This window comes from Urocitellus parryii (genome assembly GCF_045843805.1).
Source record: "Urocitellus parryii isolate mUroPar1 chromosome 16 unlocalized genomic scaffold, mUroPar1.hap1 SUPER_16_unloc_1, whole genome shotgun sequence".
In the NCBI taxonomy this organism is placed as follows: Eukaryota; Metazoa; Chordata; class Mammalia; order Rodentia; family Sciuridae; genus Urocitellus; species Urocitellus parryii.
This window is the reverse complement of record NW_027551779.1, coordinates 5504-17078: the sequence shown is the minus strand read 5'-3', so window position 1 is coordinate 17078 and position 11575 is coordinate 5504. Positions and strand designations below refer to the sequence as shown.

Sequence of the window (11575 nt, the reverse complement as noted above, 5' to 3'; positions counted from 1 at the left end):
ACAGATGCGCTGTAGTGTCCCCCCACTAAGACCCGCTCTGCCCCCTCCCATTGGGAGCCGGGACCCCTCCCCAGGGCCAAGTCCCACAATCTCTATAAGGCATGTCCCCTGCCCCACCCTGACACGGCTGTGACACCCTCTACAAACACATTTTTTAAGACACGCAGGCCGATGCCCGTGTCTCCCCAATAAATTCGTAGTCTTCTGTGTCCCGTCCTGGTCCCCACCCCCAGCCATGGCCTGTCACACACTCTAAGACAAAATCCTGTCGCTCACCCAACATGGTCTTGACCCTGGCTGAGACTCCTGTCCGGTCCCCTCCCCAGATGGCTGTCTCGCCCCAATACCACCTGGTCACGACTAGGGGCTCGGCTTGAGTCGCCCCCGCACACCCCGCGCCCCCTCCCTGATGCTGTTGGGGAGTCCCCAGGAACAGTCTTAGCCACTGCTGTCCCGCTCCAGGGCCTCTCTCCCCTCCCCCCAGCACTGATGGTGCCTCCAACACTAGGGCCGCCACTGGACCCCTGCGCCGCCCCTTCCCCTCCTAAGTCACTCCCCACTTCGCTCCTGGGACCAAGTGTCCACCCTGAGGCAGCTCCGCGGTGCCCAAAACTAAGGCCCGCCCCCAGCATGTCCAGTCCCCCCATCCTAGGGCACACCCCTTCCGCCACCCCACCTTAGGGCCTAGTCTCTCCCTAGACAGGCCCTGGTGGGCTCCTGGGCACGTCCCCTCCCAGCCTCAGCTATGTGTTGCCTGCTCACACTGAGGCACGCCCCTTGCTCCACCCCCAGCACATCCCCCTCTAGGACACGCCCCTTGCTCCGCCCCCTGCAGTCAATTGGGCACTTTAGAACACGCCCTTGCACCCCCTTCCACCCTGTGTCCCCCTAGGAAGGCCCCATCCAGCTCCTGGGCGCGTCCCCCTCGGAGCCTCAGCTCCGTGGTGCCCAACACTCTGGCCCGTCCCTGGCCCACCCCCAGCACGCCCACACCCCCACTCTAGGACACGCCCACCCTGCTCCCGGTCCCCAAGTCCCCCATCCCGCCCCAGCGCAGCTGTGCACTGCCTTATGACCCTCCCCCACCGCCCCCTAAAAAGGGCAGGGTGCGGACCCTTGACTTTCCCTCATCCCCGCCCCCACCCTAGCGCTAAGACATGCCAGTCCTGCTCTGGGTCTTCCAGTCTGCCCACTGCACCCTCACGCGGCCTGATCCTCCAGCAGTGGGACCGGCCTCCAGTCCCCCCAGCTCCAGGGTGCACAAGATCTATGGCAGCCCTCGCCCCTTTCCTCCGGCTACCCTCCCCCCACATTGTGACGTCACAGTGACTCTGCTCACCTGCTCTCCTGGGTTGCCCCACCCCCAGCGCGTCCTGGATAACTGAGTCCCTCTGGGTCCTGGGGCGGGTGGAGCCCAGGACCCATCAGTGAAGCTCCTAGTAGTCGCTGGGGCGGTGGGGCTCCTGGCCTCCTGTTCAGAGGCTCAGGGACTCTCTTCTCTGCAGGCTGCACTGCGTCTCTGGGGTTGCTTTGAATCCCCCATCTGTGGTTTAAAATCCTAGTGTCCCTGTGAGTCTGGTCCTGCTAGTGCCCTGCCTAGATTATAAATTATACGTAATGACAGGCATCTATATATACTGGAAAAGTATAGTCTATATAGGGTTAGGAACTTTCAACATCCTCTGAGATTTTTGGAATGTGTACCTAGAGGATAAAGAGGGGACCTCTGCTGTTTGCATGGGGTTAAAGTGGAGGGAACTTTCTTATAAGGAGGGCTCAGTGTCTGATTGCTTGCTGAGAATCTCCAGTTTGGTTGCAGGGGGCAAATGGGCCTCTCTCAGCTTTGGTCTTGATTAGCCATTAGCAGTAGGGACTCCACCCTGGTTTTCTTGGGCTGCTGGATTCCCTGCAAAACCAGAGGCTTCCCACAACTGGATAATTTTCTTGGGGCTCAGTTGGCATCATAGGAGTTCGGTTCAATCCCTCACCAGACCCCTGACCCCTGACAAAGTGTAAACTTTGCATGTCAAATCCTGTACATTTGTTTCTTCTGCAGGGACTCCACCCTGCTTCTCCTCCTTGTATGTTGGCTTCTGCAGACCTGTGAGCAGAAATCACCGAACACCTCAAAGCCAAACATCCTGCTGATCTTGGCAGATGCTCTGGGCATCGGGGATGTTGGTTGCTATGGGAACCTTACACTGAGGTAGAGTGCGGTTTGGGTGGTGGGGTGCTGCCTTGTGTGCAGTTTCGTGGAATAATTCACTTAAAATCGACCAGTGCAAATGAAATTTCTTAGTGCTGCAGAACTCAGCACCAAAAATGATTATTTTCCAACAGTAAAAATAGGGTCTTAGCCCTCTCAAACGACTTGAGGCCCTGCTGAGTATGTAAGGGTTTTTCTGGGGCTGCTGTAATAAATAACCAAAAACACAGAGACTTAAATGTAATCCAGGCACCACCACCCCTCCCCCAGCCCTGGAGGGCAGAGGGTAAGACCAGAGTCCCAGGCTGAGCTCCATCCATGGGCTCCAGGGAGGCTCCTCCTGCCTCTCCAGCTCCTGGGGCTCCAGGTGGCCCCTGACAGAAAAATATTGTGGCCCCTCAAAAGCTTAAGATTGAATCACAATATGACCCAGCAATGCCACCGCTGGGTTCAGACCCAAAGGATTTGAAAGCAGTGAGTCCAAAAGATACTCGCATATCCTGTGTTCACAGAAACCCTGATCCCCAGTATGACTGGAGACTAGGGCAAAACGCATGTCTTAGTGGGCTGTGGGGGAGCCAGAGCCAAAATGTTGGCCAGGAGAAGGTCTGAATGGGGGTCTTTGGAGGCCAGAGGATCTTAGAGAGTGTGTGGAGTATTTTCTTATTTTGGCTAAACTGGGTAGAGGGTTACACACAGGCTTGTAAAATTGTACTCAGTTCTGAGTCCTTTATTCTCAGGGTTAGCAAATCACTAGAATTTTACCCCAAATCCATCAGCCTGAATCTTAGGTATCCATTTATGAATGAGCCATTCCTCCACCCACCCATCTGTCCATGTTTTCATCCAGGCATCATCCATTAATCTATCTGCCCATCCACCTATGGTGGATGGATAGATGGATGGGTGGGTGGATAGATGGATGGATAGATGGGTGGATGGTGGGTGGGTGGGTGGATGGATAGATGGGTAGATGGATAGATGATTGCCTGGATGGATGGATGGATAGATAGATGGGTGGATGGATAGATGGATGGATGGATGGATGGATGGTTGCCTGGATGGATGGATGGAAAGATGGGTGGATGGTGGGTGGGTGGGTGGATGGATAGATGGGTGGATGGGTGGATAGGTGGGTGGGTGGATGGATAGATGGATAGATGGGTGGATGGGTGGATAGGTGGGTGAGTGGATGGATGGATAGATCGGTGGATGAGTGGATGGATGAGTGTGTGGGTGGGTGGGTGGATGGATGGATGGATAGATGGGTGCCTGGATGGATGAATGGATGGATGGGTGGCTTGGTGGGTGGATGGATGGATGAGTGGGTGGATGGGTGGGCAGATGGGTGGGTGGATGGGCAAATGGGTGAATGGATGAATGGATGTATGTATGGATGGATGGTTGAATGGTGGATGAATGGGTGGGTGGGTGAGTGGATGGATGGATGGAAGGACTGACAAGGTTCTTTAGCCTTGGTCCTACTGGTACAGTGGCCCAGATCACTCTCTGTGATGGGCCCATCCTGTGCATTGTAGGATGTTGACCAACATTTCTGGTCTCCACCAGCTGCTCACCAATACCACCACATCCCAAAGTGGGACACCTCCAGTGTCTCTGCACTTTTCCAGTTGTCCTCAGGGGAGCAAAACTTTTCTTATGGGAGGTCACTGAGTGGTCAGCTTTAGGCGCATGAAGAACAAGGTCTGAGCTTTTATAGCTTAGCTCCCACCAGATGCAGCCTCCTCCAAGGGAGAAGGGAAGAGAGTAGAACCTGTCATCTGACAGTCCGTGGGGAATTCCTTGAGCTCTAGGGGCTGGGTCACTGCCTTTGGGATTCGTATCCACAGTAAGATTCTCAATCTATTTTTGCACGTCTGACTGCAAAAGCTCTTAGGTGAAGTGTTTCATCTTCTCTTTGAATTTTGCACCTGAGAAACCTGGTAGGAAACTCAGGGTGCACCCTTCGTGGATGCTGATGGGATATTTAAAGCATACAAGACCCCTGGGTTGCATACCCCCCCCCAAAAAAAAAGAAAAAGCCAAAAACTTTGCCTTTGTGTGTGACATCAGTCATCTCTTCCTTCAAATGTAATTTTGTTGGGGTCCATCTTCCTCTAAGAAGCCCTGCGATGTAACCACAGAGTTATTGTGACAAGGGGTCCCCCATAACCCACCGTAAGAGGAGAATGTCACCACGCAGATGTGCATTTCGTACCCAAATCCACCTAAGGTCCTGGCTGAGCCCAGACTGCCTGGGCTCAGAACCCATGTCATTCCCCGGCTGGACAAAAGCGTCTCTGGCAGCCCGTGTTTATACTCACTGTTCAACATCTGTCATTCATCACCCCCAGAAAGTGAAACGGGCAAGGTGTCTGTGTGCCAGCCCCCCAGGCCAAAGCCAAAATTCAAAATCTGGGGTGCCCTTTGTTGCTTTGGCAACAGCTGAGGTGGGGGGAGGGCTGTAGGAGGAACCGCCCAGGGTGAGCCTCATCTGTACTTTGCAAACTCAGAGAAGTGGGAGCACTAAGGCAGGTGCCACGCAGCCCAGGGAAGTTCCATGCTGGCCTCTTCTGAAGCCCAGAGCATTCCCAAACCTTTCCCAAGTGACATTCATCTGATTTTCTCAGGACCTACAATATCGAAGAAGGAGGGCGTGAGACTCACCCAGCACCTGGCAGCACACCCCCCGCCCCCGGCCCCTCCGCTCTGCTCCCGGGACAGAGTCACTCCGATCAGGTGGGTGTCGCAGGGACTGTGGACAGCAGCTCCCTGCTGCAGCCTGGACCCCATCACTGCTCTAGCTGGGTAGCCATCCCGCAGAGAATGGGAAATTGAAAGCTAATGTTCCCTCCTGTCACCTTCCTGCAGTGTGTGCTCCAAACAGGGCCTCGTATGCCTTCACCCCTCAGGACCCTCAGCCCCCGTGGGTGTTAAAACCCACGCACAATGCCGGGCACGGTGGCGCACGCCTTTCATCCCAGCGGTTGGGAGGCTGAGGCAGGAGGATTGCGAGTTCAAAGCCAGCCTCAGCCAAAAGGAGGCCCTAAGCAACTCAGTGAGACCCTGTCTCTAAGTAAAATGCAAAATAGGGCTACAGAGGCGGCTCAGGAGTTAGGTACCCCTGGGTTAATCAAATGGGAGTCACAGATAACCACACACCCTTCCTGAGGTCTAGATCGTCCCTAGCTGACCTGGGACACGCAGCACCTGGGAAATCATACTGATATTCAGAGAAAAAAATTGCTCAGGGTAAAAACACCCAACACAAATGTCTGTGCACGTCTGGTAGAGGAGAAATGTTTTTTTCCTTCTGATATTTTCCACGTACCAGCTCTTATCAAAATGCCAGGTAGGTGCCCTTGGTAGGCTGTGCGGAGGAAGCTTTCTGGGACGGGATGACCACCATCATTGGTGGATGAGAAGCAGAAATACGGTGATTGACAGGTCAGATGCAATGCTCCATAGATGATGATGGTGATACCATCAATGAAGGAAGATGGATTAATGGTGCTCAATTGATAGCAATCCTGTCAATAGATAATAGAGGAACAGGTGATAGCTAATGATGGGTGATAGAGGAATATAGAGGTGACAGATGCATAATGCACATACAGGTGACAGATAAATGATGTGTGTATAGAAAGGGGATAGATGCAACATAATGATACCTGGATGATACGTAATGATAGATAGATAGATAGATAGATAGATAGATAGATAGATAGATAGAAAGATAGATAGATAGATATACTGGGTTGGTTCTCATGATAGGCAAGGTGTGTCCAACTTATGCAGCTGACATTGGGGCAGATCATGCTCAGTGGTGGGGTCATTCTGTGCACAATAGCACATTTAACAACCTCTCTGATCTGCACCCACTCCATACCCAGAGCACCACCTCCCACCGGGTCCTCTACTGGAACTCGGGCTCAGGCGGGCTTCCTGCCAACGAAACCGCTTTTGCAAAAATCCCAAAGGAGCAAGACTATGCCACTGGCCTCGTAGGTATGCAGTCTCGTTCACCTGATTCCTCTCCCATCCTATTGTCAAGGGACCAATTTCCTCTGGAGGAAAAACAAAAAACAACAACATAAAAACTTTCATCCTTCTCCACCTCCCGAGTTGGTATCTGGCTCCGCTCGGGCCCTCTTGGATGGTTTCCTGTTCAGAAATTCTCCTCATTGCAGAGGTTTGGGGTTCTTTGATATATACTTTGAGTTCTTTCCTTCTATGAACCTGTCTATCTTCTTCAGCCCCAAGGAATCAGAAAGCTCTTCAGAGCCTGGCTCCGCTGCCTGTAATTCCAGTAGCTTGGTAGGCTGAGGCAGGAGGACCACAAGTTAGAGGCCCACCTCGGCAGTTAAGCGAGGCCCCAAGTAAATCAGCGAGACCCTGTCTCTAAATAAAACACAAAAAGGGCCGGGGATGGGACTCGGGGGTCGAGTGGCCCTGAGTTCAATCCCTGGTACCAAAAACCAAAAGCAAGTCTTGGCTGAGGTCACTCATGGCCTCCGCTGATTCAGGATTTCCTCTTTGGAGGTTTTCTTTCCCCTGACCGCATCCAAATGCCCCCGGGGTTCTTTTACCCAGGCAACAGCTTGCGCCCTTGGTGTGGCTGACCACCCACCCCAGCTTGCAGGAAAGTGGCACCAGGGCGTGAGCTGCGCATTCCGCAGGTACCACTGCCACCACCCGCTGAACCACGGTTTCCACTATTTCTACTGGCTGCCCTTCACCCTGATCAACGACTGCGACCCTGACAGGCCCCCAGAACTGGGGGTCATCATGGCTGCCCGGTTCAGCCACTACACCCACATCCTGGCTCTGGGCGTCCTGATGCTCACGGCCACCAAGCTCAGAAGCCTCCTCTCTGATCCCTGTACCGAAGTCGGGGGCACGGCCAGCCTCGTCTTCACCACGTGGTTCTCCAGCTGTGGGTTCCTGCGATGCTGGAAAACTGTGTGCTTATGCTGAACCACCAGGTCACTAGCAGCCCATGGATGTGGGGAGCACCACCAGACGGTTGCTGCAGGAAGACACGGCCTACATCCAAAGGTGGGGACCCTCACTATGGGGGGGCAGGTTCTGAGCCCTGAGCCAACCTGGGGTCCCATAGCAGCAGGTACATTGAAAAGGTCCAAACTCACACTTCATTCACAAAGGAAAGGAAGCTATCCTTCTTCATGGCTACACAGTATTCCACAGTGTATATGCTGAAGGATTTCTTTATGGAGTCACTTTGCCCATGTCTGTCATCCTAGCAGCTGGGGAGGCTGAGGCAGGAGGATTGGCAAGTTGGAGGCTAGCCTCAGCAACTTAGAGAGGCCGTAAGAGACTCAGTGACACTCTGTCTGTAAATAAAATATCAAAAGGACTGGGGAAGGGACTCACTGGTGAAGCACCCCTGGGTTCCATCTCTGGTGCTAAAAAAAAAAAAAAAAAAAGAAAAAGTAAAGGTCCAACCTCTTCCTGTTAATTGGTTTCCACACTCAGATTTCTGCGTTGAGTTACCCAGGTTACACTGGGAAGTATCCAAGTAGTGGTCGTGCATCAGGGACTCCTTCCAAGGCCCAGGGAATGCCTGAAACCCCAGAGAGTTCCCAACCATTCATATATAAGTAATAAATAAATATTCATACATATACTACAATATATAGCTATTTCCCTATGCGTACATACCTATGAAGATATTTAATTTATAAATTAGGGAAAGTCAGAAATTAGCAGCACCTAATAATAAAATAATAATTATTGCAATGTTCTGTAATACAGGGTGGGTCGATGGGGTGTCCCGTCCCTCCCTCTCAAAATATCTTCCTGTACTATACTGACCATGGATGTTGTTTTACTCAGACAAAATTGCCACTGTGATCAAAGGTTCCAAGAAGAACATTTGGAGGAGGAAGAGTTTATTGGGGGCTCATGGTTATCAAGGTTCAGTCCATGGTTGGCCGACTCCATGGCTCTGGCCCAAGGGGAGCAGAACAAAATGGTGGAAGGGACTGGAGGAGGAGAGCAGCTCAGGACAGGGCACCAGGAAGCAGAGAGATCTCTGCTCATGAGGGACAGGATAAAGACCCCAAAGGCACAGCCCAGGGATCCCCTCCTCCAGCCATACCCCACCTGCTACAGTCACCACCCAGTGAGTTCATCCAAGTGGATTAAACCACTTCTAGGTCACACTAATCATTTTACCTGTGAACTTTCTTGCATGGTCTCACCCATGAGTTTTGGGGGACCCCTCACAGTGAAATCCCAGTAGGTGAACCCAGGTCACGGACCTAGCACATTCAAGGTCCACTGTGGACGCCATCATCTCCCGTCCATAATTCAAGTGGTTTTCTTCTTTCACAAACAAGGACAGGCCCTTTCTCCTCTTTGTGTCCTTGCTGCACGTCCACACTCCTCTGGTGACCTCGAAAGCCTTCCTCAGGAGAAGCCGCCACAGTTTATACAGAGACAATGTGGAGGAGATGGAGTAGTTTGTAGGTAAGTCAAGATAAAGAACAGGGGAGAGTACACCCCACTCGTGTCCCTTGTTTGTTCATTTCTTCCCAGTGATCGTCTAATTTTGCACAAAACCAATCATTTTGTTAGCAATCAGTTTTGTGAGGAGCTGTCATGCAGCGTCACCCTTAGCGGTTACAGGAAGCAGAGAGAAAACGTTAGCTTTCAGCATCGTGGAGGAAAAGGGCTCTGCTTTCGGGGCTTGGGGACACGCTAGAGAGAAGCAAGAACTTGCAGACTCTGCCATCTGCGAGGGTTTCCTGGAGACATGGAAGCCCTCGCAGGTCAGGTGACACGTCCTTGCACGAATATCTTGACATCTGAGCTAGGTGAGAGGCAGATGTCCCCAAGGAGTACAGCAGCTCACATCCCTCGTCAATTGGCCTCTGTGCCTTCAAGGGTAGGAAGGACCGCTGGTCTCCGCGGTGCAGGGAGCTGGGTTTGCAGGTGTCCCCTGCTCTGCAGATCATGGACATCGTATATTTTACTGCTATTGGTTGTGGTTCCTTCCATGTGGGTTGGAATCTGTCATTGATTTTCCCTGCCCCGGGCCACCCTCTCACACTTTTATTAGGGCACTTGACCCCACGGGCACCACACATCGAAACCACGCCTGCTGGCAACATCCTGGATATTTTTTGCAAGTTTCTCCTGGTTTTCGAGGTGACACGGTGCTAAGCAGACCTGGGCATCACAGTCTCAGCACCATGATCACACGTGTCCCTGTGGGCTCTGGGCAGGGGGCTCTTTCTGTGAAGGTCCAGTACAAGGTGTCTTGTGCATAGAATTGAAAGCGCATGTCCCCAGCTGAGAACCATGTGGGTGCACTCTCTGACACCTTCCACCTTCTCCACAGGTAAAGCCCTCCATGCCCTTGACTAGAATGGTCTGAAGAACTCCACGCTCACCTACTACGCCTCTGATCATGGAGGGTCACTGGAGGCCACAGATGAATACCAGCAGCTGGGTAGGTGCAACAGGATCTACAGAGGTGAGGGGGTAGCCACATGGAGAGACGGAGACAGGGAGCCAGAGGAGTCCACATCGGAGGTCTCAGAGCAAGGAGACTAGGGAGGAGTAGGGGGGATGATGATAAAGAGAAGGAGGAGGAAGAGACAGAGGTGGAAGAGGAGACGGAGGAGGAGGAGGAGACTGAAGAGGAGGAAAGGGGATGAAAAACAAAGACAAGGAGGAGGAAGAGGAGGAGGAGAGATGATGTTGATGAGGAGGAGGAAGAGGAGAGATGAGGAGGAAGAGAGGGAGGAGAAGGAGGAGGAGATGGAGGAGGAGAAGGAGGGGGAAAAGAGGGGGAGGAGGAGGAAGAGGATGAGAAAAAGGAGGAGGAGGAAGAGGAAGAGAATGTGGAAGAGGAGGAGGTAGGGGGAAGGAGAAGTGGGGGGAGGAGGAAGAAGAGGAGGAAGAATAAAAGGAGGAGGAGATGGAGGAGAGGTAAGGAGGAGGAGGAAGAAGACGAGAGATGAGGAGGAGGAGGAGGAGAGGGAGGAGAAAAAGATAAAGGAGATGGAGGAGCAGGAAAAGGAGGCTGAGGAGAAGGAGGAGAAGGAGGGGGGAAGAAGGAGGAATAGATAGAGAAGTAGGGGGAAGAGAAGGAGGAGGAGGAGGAGGAGGAGGAAAAAATGGACGAGGACAAGGAGGAGGAGATGGAGAAGAGATGATGATGATGATGCGGAGGAGGAGGAAAGTTGGCGGAGGAAAAGAGGGAGGAGGAGAAGGAAGATGAGGTGACAGCGGAGGCAGAGAAGAAGGAAGAGGTGAAAAAAAGATGGAGGAGAGATGATGATGATGAAAAGGAGGAGTAGGAGAGATGAGGAAGAGGGGAAGGAGAATGAGGAGGAGATGGAGGAGAAGATAGAGGAGGAGGAGAAGAGGGGGAGGAGGAGGAGGATAAGAATGAGAGAGATAAGAAAGACGAGGAGAAGGAGGAGGAGGAGGAGATGGAGAACAAGGACGAGAGAGAGAAAGAGCAGGAAGAGAAGGAGAAGAAGGAGGAGGAGGAGGAAAAGGAGGAGGAGGAGGAGATAGAGGAGAAGATGGAGGAAGAGGAGGAGAAGGAGGAGGAGTAAGAGATGGAGAAGGAGGGGAGGAAAGAGATGAGCATGAGAAGAAGAAGGAGCAGGAGGAGGAGATGATGTAGGAGGAGAAGGAGGAGGAAGAGATGAAGGAGGAGGAGGAGAAAGAGATGAAGGAGGAAAAGGAGGAGGAGATTGAAGAGCAGGAGGAGTAGAGGGAGAAGGAGCAGAAGGAGGAAGAAGAGGAGAAGATGGAGGAAGAGAAAAAGGAGAGAGATGAATAGGAGGAGGAGAAAAGGAGCAGCAGGAAAAGAAGGAGATGGAGGAAGAGAAGGAGGAGGAGATGGAAAAGACATGATGATGTTGATTAGAAAGAGAAGGAGGAGAGATGAGGAGGAGGAGAAGGAGGAGAGGGAGGAAAAGGAGGAGGTGATGGAGGAGGAAGAGGAACAGAAGGGGAGGATGAGGAGGAGGAGAAGAAAAAAAGAGGAGGAGAAGGAAAAGGATAGATAATGATGATGACAAAAAGGAGGAGAGATGAGAAGGAGGAAGAGGAGAGGGAGGAGAAGGAGGAGATGTAGAAGGAGGAGGAAAAGGAGTTGGAAAAGAAGGAGGAGATGGAGGAAGAGGAGCAAGAGTGGAATGAGGAGGAGAAGAAGGAGGAGGAGGAGAACGAGGGGAAGCAGTTGGAGGAGAGGGAGGAGAAAGAGGAGGAGACGGAGAAGGATGAAGAGGAGATAGAGAAGGAAAACGAAAAGGAGGGGGAGAATGAGAAAAAGGAGGAAGAGGAAAAAAGAGAAGGAGCAGGAGAAAAAGGAGCAGGAGGAGG

General features: G+C 52.4%; 1 pseudogene; it reads left to right on the top strand.

Moving 5' to 3' along the window:
* Positions 1-1157: 1157 nt before the first annotated feature.
* On the top strand, positions 1158-9683 carry LOC113195195 (arylsulfatase D-like; annotated as a pseudogene).
* The last annotated feature ends 1892 nt before the right edge of the window (positions 9684-11575 follow it).